We start from the raw sequence: 23,082 nt of genomic DNA, 5'->3' as shown, positions 1-23,082 counted from the left end.
CACTGTTTCTTCTTCTATTCTTACAGTTCTGGTTCACAGCCGACCGCGTCGGAGTCAGTGGGGCGAGACAAACGGAAGGTGTCTTTGTGGGTCCCATGCAGCTTTTTCAGCGGCCAGCAGACGGCCAATAGATGGCAATTTAATCTTGTGGGCAGCAGTGAGCATCGACGAGCCTTGAAGACTTGCAGAAGACCTGCAGTTACTTTTGAAAGCCACTGCCTTCCTCCTGGTTGACAACAGGAGCAGGCCTGCGACTACAAGTAATTTCTTCCTGTAATTTCAACCGCCTGAGCCTCTGTCTCAGCAAACACACCCTATCCGGCCTTTCAGCCTGAACTTGAAAAATACTGATTCCCAAAGCTTTGAAATATTATGTAAGCCTGTGGAGGAAGCTGTAAGTAGGAATGAGCTGTGGATTTAGGTTACACTGCACATTGGTAGAGCCCCAGCCCACGGAAGGGGCCAGACTAGGTTTGGGTGCTGCTTGTGGACTTGTTGAGCTTACCTGCTCCCGCAGAAGCCCTCACTAAGTGCAAAACCACACTGTGCCTGACATTTATGCTGCGTAACAGTATTCAGATCCTTGCGACTGGGGGTTAATGTTTGCATTGTCCAGCATTCCATCCATCAATTTTCTTTTTCATATCTCGCCCTATGTGGGAAGTGTATGCCCATGTTCACTACACCACTGAATTCAAGCTAGCCTGGATGATGAAGGGTGATGCCCTGAAACCGGTCCCAGGATGCTTGTTTCCGGTCCAGGGAGGACCTGGCTTGGCAGTTCGGGCTGGACTGTCCCACAAGGAACAGGGTCAAGACTGATTTGCATATGGCTGGGTCCAAACTGGGGTGGTGTGGTGAGCATAAGAATGATGGATTAAACCCAGATCCTTGTGACTGGGGGTGAATGTTTGCATTGTCCAGCATTCCGTCCATCAATAGTTTCTTTTGCATATGTCGTCCTAAGTGAGAAGGGTATGCCCAGACGTGGGTCCCGTGCTCACTATACACCTGGATTCAAGCTAGCCTGGCTGATGAAGGGTGATGCCTTGAAACCGGTCCAAGGATGCTTGTTTCAGGTACTAGGAGGACCTGGCTTGGCAGTTCGGGCTGGACTGTTCCCACAAGGAACAGGGTCAAGACTGATTTGCATATAGCTGGGTCTGAACTGAGGTGACAAAGTGAGCTGCCTTGTGTTTGCCTTGTTCGTCCTAAGTTGGCAGGGTATGCCCAGACGTAGGTCCCTTACTCAAGCTAGCCTGGCTGATGAGGGCTGAAACCGGTCCCAGGATGCTTGTTTCTGGTTCAGGGAAGACATGGCTTGGCAGTTCGGGCTGGACTGTTCCCGTGAGGCACAGGGTCAAGACTGATTTGCATATTGCTGTGTATGAACTGGTTTGGCAAAGTGAGCTAAAGAACGAGGATGGATTCAACCCAGATCTGTGACTGAGGGTGTGTCTGAAAAGTTTCAGCGCTCCGTCCATCATCTCCAGATCTGTGACAGGTGGTGAGTGTCTGAAAAGTTTCAGCCCTCCATCCATCATCTCCTTGTTTGCTCAAATCAGGTAATAGACCCCCCTTCAAAGTGACCGTACACCTGAACAGTCAAACAATTACAGTGAGACTGAGTGTTGGAATCAGTTTACCTCATGTAACCCTTCCAGAGGATCACAACCTTTCTGCAAATACAGCAGTGTCCTGGAACATGACATTTGGATTGTTTTAGACAGTGGACGCTACATCGAAGTCCCTTGAATTCTAATCAAATAAATTTGATATACACATTTCTTTGCTGGAGCCTTTAGCACAATTTACTGCCGCAATAGGCTCGCGCTTTCAAATTTGCATTTGACAAAATAATTACTTGCCGCTTTCTCTAAACCTTCATTCACTCATATCCAAAGTCACAGTCAGAATCAGAAATGTACTTGTAGCCCCATTGTGGAAAAATTGCATGAACTCCCTAGTATTGTCCATTCTGGCTGAGTAAGTTGGATCCATCAAGGCACATTGCCTCCCCAATATTACTAATAATCATCTTGGACTTCCTCCATCTATTGAGCCACAGGTTTGCTACAACAAACACCTTCTCAACCAATTCCACCTACGCCCCAAGTACCTCCAAAGATCTATATAGCAGTTGAAGCGCATAAAAATCAGGGCCAAGCAGATTACAGAGGGTGTGAATTACCTAACCCCATTAAGCCTGTACCAGTCTTAAAAGCTATATCATCTGCTGAACCATTGTGTCTTATAAACAAAAGCTTAGCATCAAACTCTTCTATGGAAGCCAATCCCCCTTCAAAAAGCAAATAGAAGAAAATAAGTAAACAACATATCTGAAAGAAACACGTTCGTTAGATTCCTCACCTTAGAATATCCCCAGGCGTCAGACTGGATCTGGAAGATTTTTCGTCAGCAATACCCCTTGCGCGTCGCTAGGCGTTGTCTGCGGCTCCGCGTCCGTCGTCATCGTCGTGCGCCGGAATGACGTCGTCGGAGTACTTAGACGCCGCCCTCGCGCGCTGACGTCAGTTCTTCTTTTTTCCGCGCCAGTAAGCGCAGATCCGGGAGAGCTACCCCTTTAGTCACTTTTTGACTAACTTTTTTTCGATCCTTTTTGATCTTGTCTCGACTCCGGTGCCGGTAGGATGCCTGGTTTTAAAGCCTGTGCTGACTGCAGCCGCTTGATGTCGGTTACGGACCATCACCGCCGGTGCCTTTACTGCTTGGGCCTCGACCACGACACGGCGTCGTGTTCGGACTGCAAGGCCCTGACCTCGAAGGCTAGACGGGAGCGGTCCCGTAAGCTTCTCGAGCTTCGCCACTCGGCTCCGCGCCCCTCTCGATCCCGGTCCAGGAGGAGGTCCAAGGATCGGTCGCGGAGCCGCAGCCGACGTCATCATCGATCGTCTGGCTCCAAGTCTTCGGGTAAGTCGAAGCACTCCAAGAAGTCCAAGAGGCGACACCGCTCTTCGGACTCCCCTCGCCGGTCGCGCGACTCGGCCGAGGGTCAGGGTGGTTCCACCCCCGCGGCTCCAGCGGCGCCGCAGGCGCCGCGCAAGTCATACCCGCCGGTCCCTGGGACTGACGCGACGCCGGCGGAAGTCAGTGCCTTCCTCTCAGCCATGAGGAACCTGGCTCCGCCGTCGACGCCCACTGGCACGCCTTCGGGCCCCGCGGACCTGACTGGGCAACCTTGCCTGCCGGCGGCCCCGGCGCCGTCGATGGCTCCGGCCTCGACGCCGCAAGCGCCCGAGGGACCCGTTCCCGAGTCCCCGCCGACGCCGGTCGACCTCGTCACGCCTCCTCCGCCGGCGTCGACACCGGTGCCGACTCCGCTCGGCGTCGAGCCCCAGTTCAGCCACGCTCCGGGCCCGGCGCCGTTACGGCGTCGATGGACGCCGCGTTCGGCGCCGCTGGAGACACATTTTGTCTATCGCCCGGCTCCGATCCTTCCTCCTGCATACCAGGAATCGGATGATGGGGGCGAATGGGAGGGATCCGAGGATCCTATGGCCGCTCAGGCTCAACTGTCACAGGACTGGGCAGATGAACTGGGGGAGGCCAGTGGTCTGGATACCTCTCCAGACACTGGATTCATCTCTCCTCCGACTGTGGCTTCGGAGGAGGGTGCTGCTTTCTCTGTGGTGCTGCGCAAGGTGGCCGCAGCCCTTGGGCTCGAGCTACCTGCCGTGGCTTTGAGGACAAACGTCCTCACTGAGGTGCTTCAGTCTGCAGCAAGCTCCACTGAGCCTCTGCTGCCATTCAATGAGGCCCTCACTGACGTTCTGCAGGGCACCTGGTCCAAGCCCTCCACAGTTCCTCCTGTGGACAGGAACGTCGCCAGGCGCCACCGCCCTGCTCCGGGCGACTCCAGTTTTCTGTCCCAACACCCTACCCCCGAGAGGCTGGTTATCCAGGCCTCTACCTCCCAATCCTCCTTCCCCGACCGCTCCGCCGGACCGGGATTCCAAGAGACTGGAACAGTTCGTCAAAAAGCTGTTCTCCTCCCTTAGTTTGGGTCTGCGGTCTTTGAACACCGCCTGTCTCTTGGACCGTTATTCCCACTCTCTGTGGGATACGGTGGAGGACGTGCTGCCCCTGTGTCCGGAGGAGGTCCAGACACGACTTACCCAGGCTCTGGCCGATGGGAGGGATGCAGCACGACATGCTATCCGATGTGGGCTTGACACTACGGACTCGCTGGGTAGGGCGTTTTCTACCTCAGTGGCGCTTAGACGTCACGCCTGGCTGCGGTCCACGTCCTTTTCGGGCGATGTCCAGAGCACCCTCATGGACATGCCCTTTGATGGCACTCGCCTTTTCGGCGAGAAAGCGGACAGTGCGCTGAATCGCTTTAAGGACTCCCGGGCTACGGCCAAGTCCTTGGGCCTCTCGGCCCCGCGGTCGCAAACTTCCGCCTTTCGCCCCTTTCGTGGCCAAGGAAGGGGTGCCTCCTCACGTGCGCCTAGCCACCAGCCGCAGAACCAACCTGCGCGCGGTCGCGGACGTGATTTACGCCGAGGCGGTTCTGGAGGACGACGCGGTCAGCCCACATCCACCCCGGCAGCATCCGCCTCAAAGCCTTCCTAGTCCGAGCTTTCAGGCCCATTCCACACCAGTGGGCGGCAGAGTTCGCCATCACCTGCTCCACTGGCGGTCCATCACATCGGACAGGTGGGTGCTGCAAATCGTCCGAAGGGGCTACTCCCTCCCCTTCGAGACGACCCCTCCAGCCATGCCACCGCAGCACCACCGTATCTCGGGGGATCATTTGAATCTTCTCCAGGAGGAAGTTTCGGCCCTCTTGGCCAAGGGAGCCGTCGAGCGCGTTCCGAGCCCAGAAGTAGGTCGTGGTTGTTATTCCCACTACTTTCTGGTTCCCAAGAAGGGCAAAGGGGGCCTACGCCCTATCTTGGACCTCCGGAACGTCAATGCCTTCCTCCGCAAGGAGAGGTTCAAGATGTTAACTTTGGCTCAGGTTCTAGCTGCCCTAGACCCTGGAGACTGGATGGTGGCGTTGGACTTGCAGGACGCATATTTCCACATCCCCGTCCTGCCGGCCCACCGGCGTTATCTGCGGTTCACGGTGGGTCAAGAGCACTTTCAGTTTACTGTGCTCTCCTTCGGCCTCACCAGGGCCCCTCGGGTGTTCACGAAAGTGATGGCGGTGGTCGCAGCTCATCTGCGCAGATCAGGGGTTCCAGTCTTCCCCTATCTCGACGACTGGTTGTTGAAGGCGGGCTCGCCCCAGGCAGTCGTCTCCCACCTCCAGACTACGGCGGATCTCCTGCATTTGCTGGGATTTTCCATCAACGTGTCGAAGTCACACCCGAGTCCCTCTCAGAAGCTCCTCTTCATCGGAGCGGTTCTCGATTCGGCGCAGTTCCGGGTCTATCCACCGGAACAGCCAGTCCGGGATATTCAGGCCGTGATTCCCATCTTTCGGCCTCTATCCTGGGTTTCGGTCAGGCTAGTGTTGCGGCTTCTGGGGCTGATGGCCTCCTGCATCCTACTAGTGCATCACGCCAGGCGGCGCATGCGGGCTCTGCAGTGGGACCTGAAGTTTCAGTGGGCCCAGCATCACGACAACCTGTCAGACAATGTCTTGATCTCGGAGGGCACTGCACAGCAGTTGCAGTGGTGGCTCACGGACCGCGATTGGGTCAAAGGCAAGAGCCTCTCCCTTTCCCAACCGGAGCATGTCGTAGTGACGGATGCGTCCCTCCTGGGATGGGGTGGCCATATGGGAGAGGCGGAGATCAGAGGCCTCTGGTCTCCGGCGGAGTCTCGTCTCCACATCAACCTGTTGGAGTGGAGAGCGATCCGGCTTGCACTGAAAGCCTTCCTTCCCTCTGTCCGGGGAAGTGTCGTGCAGGTGTTCACGGACAACACCACCGCCATGTGGTATTGCAACAAACAGGGCGGGGTGGGGTCGTGGACCCTTTGTCAGGAGGCTCTGCGCCTCTGGACATGGCTGGAACACCAGGGCGTCACCCTGGTGGTTCAACATCTGGCGGGCTCTCTGAACGCCAGAGCAGACGAACTCAGCCGCCGGTGCATGATGGATCACGAATGGCGTATGAACTCCGAAGTGGCGCAATGTCTCTTTCAGCAGTGGGGAGAGCCTTGGTTAGATCTATTCGCCACCGAAGAGAACGCGCAATGCCAGCAGTTCTGCGCGTTGGAATTTCCAAGGCGGCACTCGCTCGGCAACGCTTTTCGTCACGAGTGGAGTTGCGGTCTGTTGTACGCCTTTCCGCCTATACCACTTCTGCCCAGAGTGCTGAAGAAGATCAGGCACGACCGGGCCCAAGTCATCTTGGTGGCTCCGGATTGGGCACGAAGGTACTGGTATCCCGAGCTACTCAGTATGTTGACCGATCCTCCGATACGTCTGCCCCTTCGGGAGGATCTTCTGTCGCAGCAGCAGGGGACGGTCCTACACCCGAACCTGTCCAGCCTCCACCTCCATGCGTGGAGATTGAGCGGCGGCAGTTGATGCCATTTGACTTGCCTCCTGAAGTCTGTGATATCATTCTGGCAGCCAGGCGTTCCTCCACAAAGACGGTATACGCCTGCCGGTGGAACAAATTTGTGGCATGGTGCACAGCAAAGGCTTTGGATCCCCTTTCCGCCCCTCTTTCTGAGGTTCTCCTCTTTCTTCCTTCTTTGGCCCGGCAGGGCTCTGCCCTGGGCACCTTGAAAGGTTATCTTGCTGCCATCTCTGCCTTCTTGCGGCTTCCTGATCAGCCTTCTCTTTTCAAATCCCCTGTAGTTACACGCTTTCTAAAAGGCATTACTCACACGTTCCCTCCTGTCTCTTTTGTAATGCCTCAGTGGGACTTGAATCTTGTTCTCACATTTCTAATGTGCGCTCCCTTTGAGCCTCTTCATAATTGTCCTCTTCGTCTGCTGACGCTTAAGACTGCTTTTCTGGTAGCCATCACCTCGGCTAGACGGGTGAGTGAGCTCCAGTCTTTATCATCAAAGCCTCCTTTTCTCTCTGTTCATCCGGACAAGGTTGTCCTTCGGCCTCGTCCCTCCTTTCTTCCGAAAGTGGTGACCCCCTTTCATCTTGGGCAGTCTGTCACCTTGCCCACCTTCTTTCCGCCTCCGCATCCTTCCAAAGAGGAAGAGAGTCTCCACCGTCTGGACCCAAAACGTGCGCTCTCCTTTTATCTGGACCGCACAAAGCAGTTCCGGGTGGACGACCAACTTTTCGTTGGATACGTGGGTGCTAAGAAGGGGAAAGCTGTGCACAAACAGACCATCTCTCGGTGGGTCGTTTTGTGCATCAAAATTTGTTACTCCTTGGCACAAAAGGACCCTCCTGTTGGGCTGCGCGCCCATTCTACTCGGGCCATGGTGGCTACTACTGCTCTGGGGCGGGGTGTCCCTTTGCAGGACATCTGTCAGGCGGCAACGTGGGCTTCGCTACACACGTTTGCCAGGCATTATTGCCTTGACAGCCAAGTCCGGAGGGATGGCTTCTTTGGCCGTTCTGTCCTCCAGGACTTTCTGGTGGGATCTTGGTTCGCAGACCCACCACCGGGGATGGTATTGCTTGGGTATCTATTCTAAGGTGAGGAATCTAACTAACGTGTTTCTTTCAGATGAACAAGTTACTTACCTTTGGTAACGATGTATCTGTAAGAAACATTAGTTAGTTAGATTCCTCACCGACCCACCCATCCTCCCCGTTCTGCGAACTGACATCTAGGGTTAAAGTTATCCTTTTCAGGCCCCTAGATTTTCTTTTTGGCACCAGTGTCGGTCTTTGCATGGCTCTGCGTTCCCTGCGCGGAAAGCTATGTACAAGAACTGACGTCAGCGCGTGAGGGCGGCGTCTAAGTACTCCGACAACGTCATTCCGGCGCACGACGCCGACGACGGACGCGGAGCCGCAGACGACGCCTAGCGACGCGCAAGGGGTATTGCTGACGAAAAATCTTCCGGATCCAGTCTGACGCTTGGGGATATTCTAACGTGAGGAATCTAACTAACTAATGTTTCTTACAGATACATCGTTACCGAAGGTAAGTAACTTGTTCTTTAAAGAAGGGTGAAAAATGAGAAGGCTATGAAATGAAGAGAAACAGCTGCCAATTTGTTCCCTATAGTCAAGCAAACACAACTAGCCTCTGCTGACATAGAGCACTCAGAGAACACAACTATTTTAGCTGGCCAAGAGCAAGTGGATATTGAAGAATTGCACACTCCACCTCAATATAGGAAATATCTGACAGGTATGATACCTTCCTGTGATTCAAATGGGGCCAATCTACACATGCATCGTTACAATCTCAAATGTTTGATAATACAGATCATCCTTCATTAACCCCTTCAGCGCGGCGGGAATTCCCCCGCGGTGCTGAAGGGTTCGAGCGCGGGCGGGGCCATGACGGAACGGTTCCGTCATGAGCACAGCGCAACCGATGCTCATGACGGAACCGTTCCGTCATGGGCATGGAAGGGGTTAACAACAATAAAGTCGACTTTTTCCTCTTAAACTACGATTAAGCCCCTATCCACCAAGTGTCAGCAATAAAATCCCCAGGTTTATTGAGCAACGTGAAACAAGCAGCTTCTTTTTTCAATACTCAGACTCAAATAGTTATCAGCAACAACTAGATCAATCAAATCCCTTTGAAAGTAAGTCTCTACTAAATCTCAGCTCTTCTCAAATGCTGGCAAACTCAAGGGAAAATATCAAAACCATATTCCAACCTCAGTACAAATCACGCAATAGCAGCAATATTTTAAACAGATATAAAATATTCTGAGACTGCTCGGCACACAAGATTTGAGACATTTGTCTTATACAAGTATAGAAGCATTACATTTAAGCCTGGAAACCCTTATGAAGTTACATTAGTAACCTGGTCATCAACCACAATTGCAAAGTGTTCATGTCAAAACAGTGTTTTCGCAGACTGTGGAATAATATCATATGTGATCAAGGAGAAATATCCAATGGTGCCACTAATTTAGGATCACTGATTAAATCTATTGGAGCAAGATACTCAGCGGGGTAGGATGGGATAGGGGAAGTCCATCACATTGTTGAGGAATTGGATGGGTGCATGCGGAACCAACTACACTCAATCAACAGACCCAGTAATAATATCACTAAATATATCGCAGTATCTTTGTTGTTGGTTTGTCAATCCTCCAAACAGCAGATTGAAACTGGTTAGCTTTTACTCTTAATCAAAATAAAACCAATTGACTTGCCCCGTAAAGTCCCTACACTCTAAACCTCAAAGCATCAAATACAGCAACTCTCCTGAGAATGGAAATCACACACCATAAATTTGTAAGATGAAAATCATCCAGATAAAGAACTCCGGTCTACATCTGAAATATCATGGAATATAGCATAAATTAAAAAACTCCATTCAGATCCTGAGCTAGAAAACTGTCCTAGCAGTTTTGGTGCTGCATGCTTGTGAGAGACCATGAATGAGCAGGAATTCCTTCTAGCAGGCTATGTGGAATCTTCTACTCCAGCAGATTAAGCCAAGACAAATGGACACCCAAAAGGCAGCTTATCGATTTATGTGTTGCTTGACAAAACGTGTAATTTAAGCCACCTTCTAATTATCATTCATACTTGATATAATACAGAAACTTTGAAGCACCACAGGCCCAATTATAATTTTAAACATTTACATTAATTCCAGTTCTTCAAAAAAGAGGCAGACTATAAAGGTACCAGAAAATCTTTTTATGGATGTAGAAATTTCGCATGGAGTAATCCCTCGCATTATTACTGGCGACTTTAATTTGAACTTGGCTAACCTTTCAAGAAGTGGTGGCAATTTAAAAAGAACAGATTTGCGTTGGGGTATTCCTATTCAACTCTCTTAAATTAAGCTTTATCAATAATTTAGACAATGTACCTCTCTGCACCTTGGAGGCTCTTGGCCTCTGGGCATTAAATGGACACTGCCAAGGAGACATTCCAATGACTGCAACAACAAAAACTTGCAATGTAGAATCCGTTTTGGATTATACATTCTTATCTCTCCATCTTCTTCATAAAATCCTGCCCTTTAACATAACAGCTAGGGGTGAGAGTGATAATTTCTTACAGGATATCAAGATTGAAAATTCTAATGCAAAGGCGTAAGTATACAGAACCATTGGTATGCAAGATCCTAACATCCATTTGCAAAGGGTTAGGTGGAATAACCGCTCTCCAACCCTCAGTGAGGTTTGAACCAGGCAATCTCAAACTCCAATGCAGGGCAGTAGAAAAGGAAATGAGGGCTATTAAATTTCATTTGAATCCTGTGGCACTCAGTCGTCAAAATTTTGAGAGCTGCAAAGGGCTTATTAAAAAACAGTTTGGGGCGCTAAAAGGGCCCAAGTTGACCAGGACTGGATCAACATTGTGCAAGCCTGCAAGAAAAACAATACAAAATCACTCGGATCAGTAATAAACTCGATAGAGATTCATTGGGCTCAGCAGGAAATCATGTCTCTCAAGAAGAATGGCTAATACGCTATAGGTTCCTTATACGATAGCCAGGATCTTAATCCTTCTCCCACCCTTAACCTTCTGTTGAAGAGAAATAGAAGGGAGGATCAAGAAAAGCAGAAGCAGCGGTGCTCCCAGCCCAATACACTCCCAATTGTTATATTTAAAGAGGATTGTGCTTTTTAGAGTGCCAGCTTCCATATGCTGTTCAATTTTTGTTTATCAGCAGAGGCTACCCAGAATCATGGTGTGGGTCTATCGTTCAACCAATTTTTTTTTTTTTTCCAATTTTGAAAACCTTTATTGAGCTTTTACGATACACAGCAAAGAGCCAACAACCCATCTGGCCGGCCGCGAAAAACACATTTGGATGAATATCTGATCACACAGCCCTATGCCGTCAACCCGGAGGTACGGCGGCGTTACGGAATGCACAGGTACCGTGAGGTAAGAAAGAGTGTTATTCGTCTCATACTTAGCAAACAATCACGGCAGAAGGCAGATTGCCAGGAGGTATACAGTGCAGGGATTTACCGACTCCCCCCCCCCCCCCCCCCCCCCCCCCCCCCGAAACGTCGATCAGCACTACGTTTTTATATGCGCCCTTGGCGAGCCAGCGCTCTCCATCCCCTCTCCAGCTCCATAAGTTGCGGTGAGACGGGTCTAAACGTCTCCCGGATCATCCTGCACAGTGGAGGGAGGCTCGCAGATTCCTCCCCTAAAGTCATTCCACTTGGACCATACCTCGATCCACTTGCGCGGGCACCCCCTAGCCACATACACTGTCTTTTCGTGCAGCATGCACCAGTCCATGTCGCTGGCCCAGTCGGAAAGTTTCGGTGGAACAGCACTACCCCAGAGCCTGGCAATATTCCGTTTTGCTATCATTTGCCCAAGTGTAACCCAGATCCTCCCTTTTGGCGACAGGTCAGTTGGTTCCCATATGTTGAGGAGGCACCTCTTGGCCTCCGGGCGTATCCCCACCTCCCACACCTCTTCCATCTCCCGCACCACCCTCCTCCAGTACCTCTGAATCTTGGGGCAGTCCCACAGCACGTGGAAAAAGGTTCCAACACCCCCGCACCCCCTCCTACATAGCGTTGTGTCAGCCCTGCCCATCATATGCAATCTAGTGCAAGATATATAAACTCTGTGCAGGATCTTCAATTGGATGAGCCGCAATCTGGCCGATATCGCGACCTCACGCGGAGAGGCCAAAGCGTGCGTCCACTCCTCGTCATCTATTTCCAGCCCTTCAGCGATCCACTTGTCTCTGAGGGGGAGGAGCAGGTCTGGGGGGTTGTTAATAAGCTTTTTATAGGTGAGGGATATGGCATGTTCCGCGAGGAGCCCGTCAAGTAATCTATCCTCGAGCGGGGAGGCTGGCGGCAGCTTGACCGCCGGTGGGATATTTGCCTGCAATGAGTGGCGCACCTGCAAGTATCTATAATGTTCGGCATCTGCCAATTCGTAGGCTTCCTGCATTTGGGCGAATGTGCGGACCCCGGTGGGTCCCCACATATCTTTGATTTGAGAGATGCCGATAAGGTCCCACTCACGGAATCCTTTGGTGCGCCGCAGGTTACCCAACGCGTCCGAGGCCCATAGTGGCGTGGCCATCGTGAGGACTCCGGACCATCCGAGCTTTTTCTGCGCGATGTGCCACAGCTGTACCGAGTGCAGCGTCGGGCCGGTGAGTGTGCGCGCCCCCCGCCTGGAGTAGAGCGCTATTTCGTAATTGCCTCCGGGCAGTAGCCATCTATCCATCCCGTAAGCCGGGTCATTCCCGTCCCCGTAAGTCCCTTGGTTGATTGCGGCTAGGTGGGCCGCCCAGTAGTACTTACGAATGTCGGGGAGAGCGATGCCGCCGTCGTACCACCCCAGTGTTAGTTTGGCCAGTGAGATTCGTGGCTGCCCGGCCCAGAGGAGTTCGCGGAGCGCCGCTTCGATTGCCAGAAAGTAGCTGTTTGGGACCAGGTGCGGGTAATTTTGAAGCGCATATAGAAACCGCGGGAGCGAGAGCATCTTAAATAGGGCTGCCCTGCCCAGCAATGACAGGGGCAGATGCTGCCAGGACTTCGCCTCCCGTTGAAGCCGAAGGAGCGGCGGCTTGAGGTTATGTTCGTAGAGCAGAGCTTTATCGAGGGTAATATACACTCCGAGATATTTAAACCCGTCCTCTGCCACCCGAATAGGGCAAGAGGCAGGGAGCCTGGGAGGGTCCCCACGGAGGACGTATAAATGCGATTTGGCCCAGTTGACTCGGAAGCCAGAATTGCGGCCGAAACTGTCCAATATATTCAGCGCCGCGATCAATGACCCGCGCGGCTTTGAGAGGTAAAGAAGTATGTCGTCGGCATATAAAGATATCTTATCCTCCCATCCCTCCGTCCATGTTATGCCCTGCACGGTGGCCACCTGTCTTATCCAGGCCGCGAGCGGTTCAAGGGAGAGGGCGAATAGGAGGGGGGACAGGGGACAGCCCTGTCGAGTTCCTCTGGCCAGCTTGAATACTTCAGACACCTTATTATTTACAAGCACCTGCGCCAGGGGTTCCGCGTAGAGTAGACGCACCCAAGCGATAAACTGGGGTCCAAAGCCCAACTTGCGCAGAACTGCGAACATGTAGGGCCACTCTAGGGTGTCGAAGGCCATGGTGGCATCCAACGAGACCACCACCGCGTCCTCTTGCAGACTGTGGCACTGCCCCAGCACCCCATGCAATCTTCTGATATTGAGGGCCGTGTTGCGGTGGGGCATGAATCCCGATTGGTCAGGGTGTATTAGCGACGAGAGCACCGGCTTGAGCCGGTTGGCCAGCGTTTTGGCAAGTATTTTAGGTTCCGCGTTTAGAAGCGAGATGGGTCTGTATGATGCGCAAGCGTCTTTAGGTTTACCTTCTTTCGGAATCGCGACTATGGTCGCCAACCGCTGGTCCCGGGGCAGCCGCCCTTGTGTTTTACAGCTATCGAACATGAGTTTGAGGTGCCTACTGGTGACGTCTGGCTGGAGTTTGTAGAGCTCTATAGGTATGCCGTTCGGTCCGAGCGCTTTACCAGGACGGAGGTTACCGATCGCCTGCTGGAGCTCAGTCTCGGTGAGCGGGCTGTCAAGAGCCTCCCGATCCGTGTCCGAGAGAGTAGGCAGTCGTATGTCCGCGAGGAGGTCCATGGAGTCCTCCTCCGGCCTGTCCGACTCTCGCCTGTACACCTGCCGGTAGTAGTCCGCGAACTGTTGTACTATTTCCCGGGGTTCCGTGAGCACTCTCCCCGAGTCAGTGCGCAACTCCGGCACCACCCTGCTGGCTTGTTGTTTCCGCTCAAGCCAGGCGATAAGTTTCCCGGCTTTATCGCCCTGGTCATATATCCTGCCGATCCTATGACGAGCCACCGTCTGGGCCTCCTGAGACACCAGCTCTCTGTACTCCGCCGCCTTTAGCTGCATCGCGTGCCTGAGTTCCCGGTCGCCGCTGGTCGGTGCCTCCCTTTCAAGTTCCCCGAGTTGCTCCTCTAGCGCTACGGTCTGCTGGCTACGTTCCCGGCGCCGAGCCGCGATAGCCGACAGAGCCTCGCCTCGCACCACAGTCTTAAACGCCTCCCACAGGGTGGCAGGGGAGGCGACCGACCCATCGTTCTCCATAAAGTAGCGCGAGATTGAGGTGGATATGTGTTTACTAGTGACCTCGTGTTTTAGGTGCCAGGGATTAATGGGCGCAGTGCAGCCCTCCCGTCTATTCCCGAATATAATCTGTGCAAGGAGCGGTGAATGATCTAAGATCGCCATGTCGTGTTGGAGCAGGGTGAGCAGGGTGAGGACGTAGTCCAGCCGCGAGAAGGAGTGGTGTGCGCCGGAGAAGAAACTGAAGCTACTGTCAGTGGGGTGGAGTAGGCGCCAGACGTCCGTCAGTCCGAAGGACTCGAGGAAGTCCGGCAGCCACCGTTGCCCCTGGGGCAGGTCTCTAGGTGGCAATCTGTCTTGTGTTCCCGATGCCACAGCATTCAGGTCCCCTCCCAGAACGAGCCGACCATCGGGTAGCGATAGTAGGAGTGAGCCCAGGTCTTCGAAGGCCCGGGCCTGTAGGCCTGGGGGGATATAGACTGAAAGGAGATTGAGCGCCTGGCCCTCCCAGCGCCCCGACACTGCCGCGAAGCGGCCCTGCGGGTCGGTCTTGGTGGTGTCTACGTGGAGAGGCAGGGAGCGGCGCAGGAGTATACCTACTCCTCGCGATCCAGTGGTGAAACCGGAGTGCACTACTAGAGTGTACCCATATCTATTTAGAGCGTGACAGACATTCCCCAACAGGTGGGTTTCCTGCAGAAGCACCACGTCTGGCTGGTGCCGTTTAAGGAACTGCAGTACTATAGTACGCTTGAGTTTGTCCCCTAGACCGTTGACGTTCCAGCTGAGAATCTTGAGGCTTTTTTCCCACCGTCTAGTCATGGCCGTGTCGTAAGAGGGTGTCTTGTCCCACCACCCGGGCAACCGTCGTGTGATAGCAATGTGCGTGATCGTAAAGGATCCCCAACTCCCACCCCTCCCTGATTCCCACCCCCCAATAGTAAATCAGACATATAACAACAGTCCCAACAAGTCTGACGTTGAACTCCCTCCCTCCCGGGGCTGGCCCCAACCTCCCAGCTCCCCCACTCAAACCCAACTCCCCCCACCCTGCCCCCTGCTCCGCGGGTCTAGAACTGCCCACCACCCCAATTAGCAGAGCGCCTGTCGCCCCACCCCCCCCCGGTGAACCCACCGAGAAACTCAACTTGGGAAGTTCGTGGGCTAGACCCCTGTGGTCGCCCTTCCGTAGTGTCCCAGTTCGTGCAACCCCCTTATTACGGAGTCACCCATAGAGGGAAGTCACCCATGTAGGCAGTGAGGCGGCCAAGGCACCCCAGAGTTATTAACAAGTCTCAAAATAGAGGCACGTGAGGTATACATACTGTCTGGTATCTTCAGCGCTATTACTCAAGGCCTCAGCGCGGCGTCCCTTCTCTGGACGAGCCCCAGCGGGGACTGTTGGACCTGGAACGCCAGGACCGCTGACTCGGCGCACCACCCTCGGGCCGGCCTGACGCCGATTCCATGACGGGCTGGTCCGCTTCTTGCCGCTGTAATTCGCCACCACGGGAGTCCTGCGTCGCCTCTCCCCCATCCAGCCACTCCTGCACCGCATCCGGCGTGGTGAAAAGGAGGGATCTCCCACCGGTGATGACCTTCAGTTTGGCGGGGAAAAACATCATGTATTTGATCCCACGCTCGCGGAGCGCCAACTTAACCCCTTGGAAGGAGCGCCTTTCCCGCTGGACCTGGAGCGTGAAGTCGGGAAAGAATCGGATTGTGGCCCCCTCATATCGCAGGTCACCGTGCTGTCTCGCCGCCTGCAGTATTGCGTCTCGGTCCCGGAAATTCAGGATTTTGGCAATGATCGTACGTGGCATGGCTCCAGGCTTGGGTCGTGGGATAGGGGCCCTGTGCGCCCGCTCAATGGTGAAGAGTTTCGAGAGACGCTTGGGTTTAAGATGCCGTAGGATCAGATCCTCCAGGAATAGCTCCACACTGTCTCCTTCAAGGCCTTCCGCCACACCCACGACGCGGATATTACTTCTCCGAGCCCTCCCTTCCTGATCATCGAGCCGCAGGGCCATAAGGCGGTGCTGGTGTATTCGTTCGTTCACCCGTCCCTCAAGTCGCTTCTCCGAGTCCTGTAGGGCCTTAATATCGACTTCGTTAGTCTTGGAGCGGTCAGTAGTTTTCCCGAGGTCCGCTCGTAGCAGGGCCACTTCGATAGTGATCTTATCCATCTTGGTTTCCAAGTTCGTGCCCAGGGTCTGAATCGCAGCCATGATGGACTTCAGGGAAGGGTCCGCGGGGTCCGCGTCTTCCTTCGGGGCCCTCTCCGCCGGAGGTGGCGCCTTGACTACTGTGTATTGGTCTAGCTTGTTGGCCTGAGTTGCGGCTCCGCTCTTGGGTCGCATGGCGGGCCGGGCACCCTGCGGGCCGCAGGCGGCACCGCCCTCCGCAGCTCCGAGGCGTCCCGCGGTCCGATCAGCGCTCACAGTCACAGCCCCTGGGCCCCGCTTGCGCCCCGGGATTAAAAGAGGAAGGAGACCTCCGCCGCCACCAGAGAGGCCCAGGATCCGCTCAGTACCCCGTCTCGCTCCGGGTCAGCCAGGCGGTGTGCATTTCCAGTCGCGGCTGCGGCCTTACCGGGTGTGTGGGCCGGGCGCTCCCAGGCAGCAGACAACCTACTGCTCGGCTGTGGCCCCAAATTAGCGTCCCCTCCTCTGCCCGGGGACCGCTCCTCCGCAGCCCCAGTCACGGGCGTGCTCCTTCTCAAGGACAGCCAGGGGCCCCCTCCACAGCGCCCAGGCGCCCCCGGCTACGGATTGGGTCGATGGCCAGAGGCTGGAGCTTAAGGTAGTCTGCCAGGGAGCGACAGGGGGAAGAGGGTCCCCGTCGCCACCAGTCGGGTCCGAGGAAGGGTAGAGCTTCCGTCTATCCTCACAGCCAGGCGGTGCGCAATCAAAGGCGCGCTCCGAAGTCTCACCGGAGGGCAGGGCAGGGCGTCCCTCGGCTACAGGCCTTCCTCCGCTCCCTTTCGGTCGATAAATGGCGCCCTCCACACGGCCAGGGAAGTAGTCCGCCGCGGCCCCAGTCGCGATCCACAACTGCTCCGGTGCAGCCGATGCTTTCCGGCTCCGATCCGCGACGTCAGCCGCTTTTTACCAACCGCGCTGCTTTGTGCGCGTCAGCGCGTAGGCCCTCGCCGGGGCCTCACGTATCCTCAGGAGCCGCTGCAGAGTTCCGGAGTCAGGGCGTCCGGCCGCCGTCGACCTCCGCAGCCACCCACCCCGGTCGTGTGGGCGTCACCTGGGGCCACCGAGCCGCCCCTACGGGCACTTGGTCAGGGGGAGCCGGGGGGGTTCCACGGGGGCTCCCCACGGCGCGGATTAGGTCCGGATTTCAATGGGACATCTACGGTCCCGGCGGAGCTCCGGGATCAGGCGGCCATTCACATCGGCGCCTAGCCACGCCCCCCGTTCAACCAATTTTAAAGAAAGGTGCCTATAACTCCCCCGATAGCTATCGTATGATTGCTCTAGGGTGATACAGATTCACAAATCTTTGCAGGCCTGATACTGTCTGAATTGGAAGATTGGGCTGAAAGAGAAAACTTAATCCCATTTAATCAAACAGGATTCAGAGCAAAATCTAGCACTACAGACCATCTGGTTGCTATTAGCGCGATTATTTCGAATGCCTTTCTAAACGACGACTATTATATGCTTGTTCTGTGGATTTCTCTAGGGCTTTTGATCATGTAAACAAAAACCTACTATGGAAAAGATTCATTGGCTGGAACATCCCAACTATCCTATTACACGCCGTCCATCTATTCTATTCAAATAGCCGTGCTTGAGTCAAACCTGTTTTGAACAAAGGCATGTTGAATAAAATACCAATAAAGAGCGCCCTGAAGCAAGGGCGTGTTCCCGTGCCAATCCTTTTTAATCTTTTTCTGGCTGACCTAAGCTCATACCTAGATGCAGCCAATTCACACCTTCCAAGCCTGGGGCACTGTTAAGTGTCTTCACTACAATACTCCAATGATGTATTCCTTATGAATTTGACTTGGATTAGACTATAGAGGTTACTAGAAAATCTTCATGCCTACTGTACTGAAAATTAAATGACCAACAACCTTACAAAAACTCAGGTTGTGGTGTTCGACAGGAAGGTAAAAAAAGAGAGGGAGTTGGTCACTGGGTGTACAACCTGTCTCGAGAAGCCCATCCTATAAATACCTTGGCGTCTGGCTACAGGACAGTCTGTCGTATCATTTACAGCTTAACTCACTGCACCCAAAGATTGCCCCCTTGATTGTAGCGTTTCAATCATTACATCGTAAATTACAAAGCCCAACATTCCTACCGCTCCTTACAGAGATAAATACCTAGTTTATCCCAATAATTAGTTTGGGGACAGAAGCCTTTCCAGAAAGGTTTGGGTTCTTTATTAATTCCGCACAAAGTAAGGTATTTCACCTTCTTTTGCATCTACCTCAGAACGTAGCGCCATCCCAGATTCGGCTGGAATTCGGCCTGAGCAACCAAGGTTTGGCACAAAAAGGCTCCATACTTAAGTACATTTCTCTATCAAGATTCTCAGAACAAGCCACACTACGTTGCCTGCTATGGAAAGAAATTCGAATTTGCCTATTGACAAAAACAAACAGCTGGCCTTTGTGCAGGTACACATTGCTTTGAATGGAAATTAATTATGGGATCTGTCACTACCTCACCTCTTTTAAATTTGTCTTAAACAGACAAAGAGGTTATCGTGGAACAAAGACGAAGAGGAGTTTAGTAAAAGAAGACATGCATGGACTATCATTAACTCCCATAAGCAGCTCTGTCCACAGCTATATCTAACAACCTTACTTAGATCCTTTTATAAAAATTGGCTGCTCCACTTGTGGCCTGTGTCAAACAATTAACTGTGTTCCTAAATGGTTGCCGAAACCTTCTACTACTAAGTGCAGACTTTTGTCATCTACATGAAGAAAGCTTGATTCACGTTCTATCGATTTGCGCCATGCTGTTAGCTGAATGCAAGGGTTTGTTGCGAAGAATTTTTAAGCAGCATGGTATTGGGTCATGCTGAAATGCACTACTTTTTTTGTGTGAGTGGCAAATCTCCCCAAGCAATTGCAGCCTACATAAAATGTATCACAAAAGCAGGCAGGTTATTAAATGCTGAAGGCTCAATAATTGCTTTGCAGCAGTTATGGGGATGTATAAGAGTTCCCACTAATAATAACATATACATGTGGTGATACTCTTTGTACATGTTTATAATTTTATTGTTATGCACTTTTAGCGAAATCTAACTCCATCATTACCTTGGCTGTTTAAGGAAACAGGAAAATATTGATGTAGAAATACTATTTGTAGTATGTTTACAACTTGTATCTCCTTCAGTGCTTCTGACGGCTCCCGGCCTACATAAGTCCAGTAGGAAAGGTGTTGTTATATTCCTTATGTTGGAGCGCCATCTAGAGCAAGTCCAGTAGGGAATGTGTTGGAATAGTAGCGCGCAATGCTTTCCAATGGGGCGACCAGATGACCGGGCTTCCCTGGAAGTCCCGATGAGGGCTAATTTGCCTCCCTGATCCCAGCCAGGGCTCCAGGAGGTCGGGCATGTCGCCTTGGGTCCCCTCAGTCTCGGGGTACGCACGGGTTGCCAGAAGGAGGGGTAGCCTTCCTCCGGATTACTAAGGGCAGGGTATGCCGGGAGACCCCTCCCGGGCTGGCGGTTCTCTGCCGGTGCCCAGATGGGCTATGCCCGGGCAACACCTCCCAGGCGTTCGGGGTTCCCTCCTCCGGCCCGCAGCATGGCAATGTGCCCGGGACGGGCTTCATGGGTCCCGGGCAGTCCTCCACCGGGCGTGCGGGTCCCCGGGAGCTCCCGCGGCCCTGCCTCGGTCCTTCCCGTGCCTGTGGCCCAGCCGGGGTCCCCGAGCCCCCCAGGACGTGCAGCCCGAGCCCTGCAAGGGCAGGCGGGAGCCCTACTGGGAAGGCTCGGCTCAGGGCAGGCAGATGGGAGTCCTTTCGGTCCCGGCCATCTGGTCGCACCTCTCCCCTCGGCCATCTGGTCGCACGCAATGCTTTCAAATGGGGCGACCCGATGGCCGAGCCGGCCTGGAAGTCCCGATGAGGGCTCATTTGCCTCCCGGATCCCAGCCAGGGCTCCAGGTGGTCGGGCGCGTTCGCGCCTAGGGTCCCCTCCGTCACTCGGAGCTTGCGGGTTACCAGAAAGGGGGGTAGGCTTCCTTCGGATTAGTAGGGGCAGGGTGTGCCGGAACACCCCTCCAGGGCTGGCGGTTCTTTGCCGGGGACCAGATGGGCTATGACCGGACAACACCTTCCAGGCGCCCGGGGGCTCCCTCCTCCGGCACACGGCGTGGCAAAGTGCCCGGGACTGGCTCCATGGGTACCGGGCAGTCCTCCCCCGGGCGTGCGGGCCCGAGAGCTCCTGCGGGCCTCCCTGTGCCTGGGGCCCAGCCGGGTTCTCCGAGCCGCCGGGAAGCGGAGCCCCCGAGCGGGCAGGCGGGAGGCCTACCGGGAAGGCTCGGGGCAGGCAGATGGGAGTCCTTTCGGTCCCGGCCATCTGGTCGCACCTCTCCCCTCGGCCATCTGGTCACACTCAATGCTTTCCAAAGGGGCGACCAGGTGGACAGGCTGCCCTGGAAGTCCCAGTGGGGGCTCATTAGCCTTCCGGATCCTAGCCAGGGCTCCAGGAGATTGGGCACGTTCGCGCACAGGGTCCCCTCCGTCACTCGGCCCGGGTTTCCAGAAAGAGGGGTGGCTTTCCTCCGGATTAGTAGGGGCAGGGTATGCCTGAACATGCCTCCCGGGCTGGCGGTTCTTTGCAGGGGACCAGATGGGCTATGCCTGGGCAACACCTCCCAGGCGCCCAGGACTCCCTCCTCCGGCCCGCGGCGTGGCAAAGTGCCTGGGACGGGCTCCACGGGTCCTGGGCAGTCCTCCCCCTGGGCCCGAGAGCTCCGGTGGTCCTCCCCGTGCCTGAGGCCCAGCCAGGGTCCCCCTGGCAGCAGCTTCACCGTGTTCGCGGGGCCGAGGGAGATTAGACCACCTCCGCGCCCTCCCCTGGGCACCCGCCCCTCGGGGCGTGCCAGGGCGGTTGAAGGGGGGACTGGGCCCCCTGCTCCCGGCTTGACTGTCGACTGGGGCGGACTGTTATCAGTGCGCCCCGATCGCATCGTGCCGCCGGGCGGGGAGGCCCACGCCGGGCGCCAGGAGTCTGCGGCGATGTCGGTTACCCACCCGACCCGTCTTGAAACACGGACCAAGGAGTCTAACACGTGCGCGAGTCGGAGGCCCTGTGGCGCAATGAAGTTTTAGGGCCGGCTGAGGTGGGATCCCGCCGCGCTTCAAGCGGCGGGCGTACCACCGGCCCGTCTCGCCCGCTCCGTCGGGGAGGTGGAGCATGAGCGTGCGTGATAGGACCCGAAAAATGGTGAACTATGCCTGGGCAGGGCGAAGCCAGAGGAAACTCTGGTGGAGGTCCGTAGCGGTCCTGAAGTGCAAATCTGTCTTCTGACCTGGGTATAGGGGGCGAAAGACTAATCGAACCATCTAGTAGCTGGTTCCCTCTGAAGTTTCCCTCAGGATAGCTGGCGCTTGGAGCCCCCAGTTTTATCTGGTAAAGCGAATGATTAGAGGTCTTGGGGCTGAAATGATCTCAACCTATTCTCAAACTTTAAATGGGTAAGACGCCCGGCTCGCTGGCGTGGAGCTGGGCATGGAATGCGAGTGCCTAGTGGGCCACTTTTGGGAAGCAGAGCTGGCGTTGCGGGATGAACCAAATGCCGGGTTAAGGCGCCCGATGCCGACGCTTATCAGACCCCAGAAACGGCAATGTCTGCGATATAAATCACCAAGCATGACCTAACATCGGTATGTAAGTTCTACCGGTATATGCTCAATAGTGATCTCTCTTGAATAATTTTAGTATTATACTATCGAATGCTCTTTATGAATAGCTTTACATTCACGCTATTTTATGTGCGAGCTACTGTTCCATTAGTATGGTTCTACAGTAGATCTCATTTGGTAGCCCTTGCTATATCATGCCCTGATATTGTGTGGATTCTACATTAGTATATTTTCTTTTTAAGTATCTCTAGAGCATATACCGGTAGAACTTACATACCGATGTTAGGTCATGGCTTGGTGATTTATAGCGCAGACATTGCCGTGAGCTCTGTTAGATATTGTTCATTTACTCATATATTGACTGTTGATATCAAATGCTTGCTGTATACAGATTTTGTCACATGCTCTATTTTATTATACATATCATGTCAGTTTTTCTATCGATGGGGTTGCTCTAAATTATAAGGATATCAGTACCTTTCCCCTTACTGCATGTTATGTTGTTGAAACCTCCCAGAGGCGATATCCTATGAGTTTCAATCCACCCCTTCTACGTGCTTTTATTTTTGGGCCACAACACAATTGTACAATATGTTTTCTCTACATTTTTCTTGTTTAGTTTTGATGTGACTTTGGCCTAGTTGTTGTGAAGATTTCTCATTGGTTAGATATTCTATCTCCGTTACTATTTACTGTTTGTGTGAATCCCGACCAGTCAGTTATTAGTTGGGTCTTATTATATGCTCACCTGTCATGCGCTTTCTATCCTAGGAGCTTTATTTTCATACTCACATCACTTTGATTGTCGTGGTTCTTCTCTATAAGAGCACTGTCTCTCATGACTCTGTTAACATTCTTTTTCTGTATTTGAGTTTTTTCTGCTCACTGTTTATTTGGGTGTGACATAATATGGTTTTATATAGTTTCTTTTGGGAGCACTTGTTTTCTTTTTGGTGATTTTTACTATTGGTGAGATCCCTATTTTACATTTATATAAGATTGGTAGTTTTTACTAATATGGAATTTTTTGTTTTTGGATTTTAATTGTACTTCATTATATTTATGGTGTACACATCTTATGTCTACAGCCTTGAGGAAGTCATAGTACTTATTAAGTACAGACGAAACACG

The 23,082-nt window shown here is 53.5% G+C and overlaps 1 protein-coding gene and 1 pseudogene across 21 annotated transcripts in view; both read left to right on the top strand.

Annotated features, from left to right (window-relative positions):
• MAP7D3 (MAP7 domain containing 3) overlaps positions 1-23,082 on the top strand; it is a 1,121,308-nt gene that overhangs the window by 998,298 nt on the left and 99,928 nt on the right. The window lies entirely within an intron of this gene.
• The window catches only part of LOC146829284 (28S ribosomal RNA), a 2,874-nt pseudogene continuing 1,152 nt past the window's right edge, over positions 21,361-23,082 (top strand).

Source organism: Triturus cristatus, chromosome 5_2 (assembly GCF_964204655.1).
Source record: "Triturus cristatus chromosome 5_2, aTriCri1.1, whole genome shotgun sequence".
Classification (NCBI taxonomy): Eukaryota; Metazoa; Chordata; class Amphibia; order Caudata; family Salamandridae; genus Triturus; species Triturus cristatus.
The sequence above is the reverse complement of the archived record's forward strand: the minus strand, read 5'-3'. Positions and strand labels throughout refer to the sequence as shown.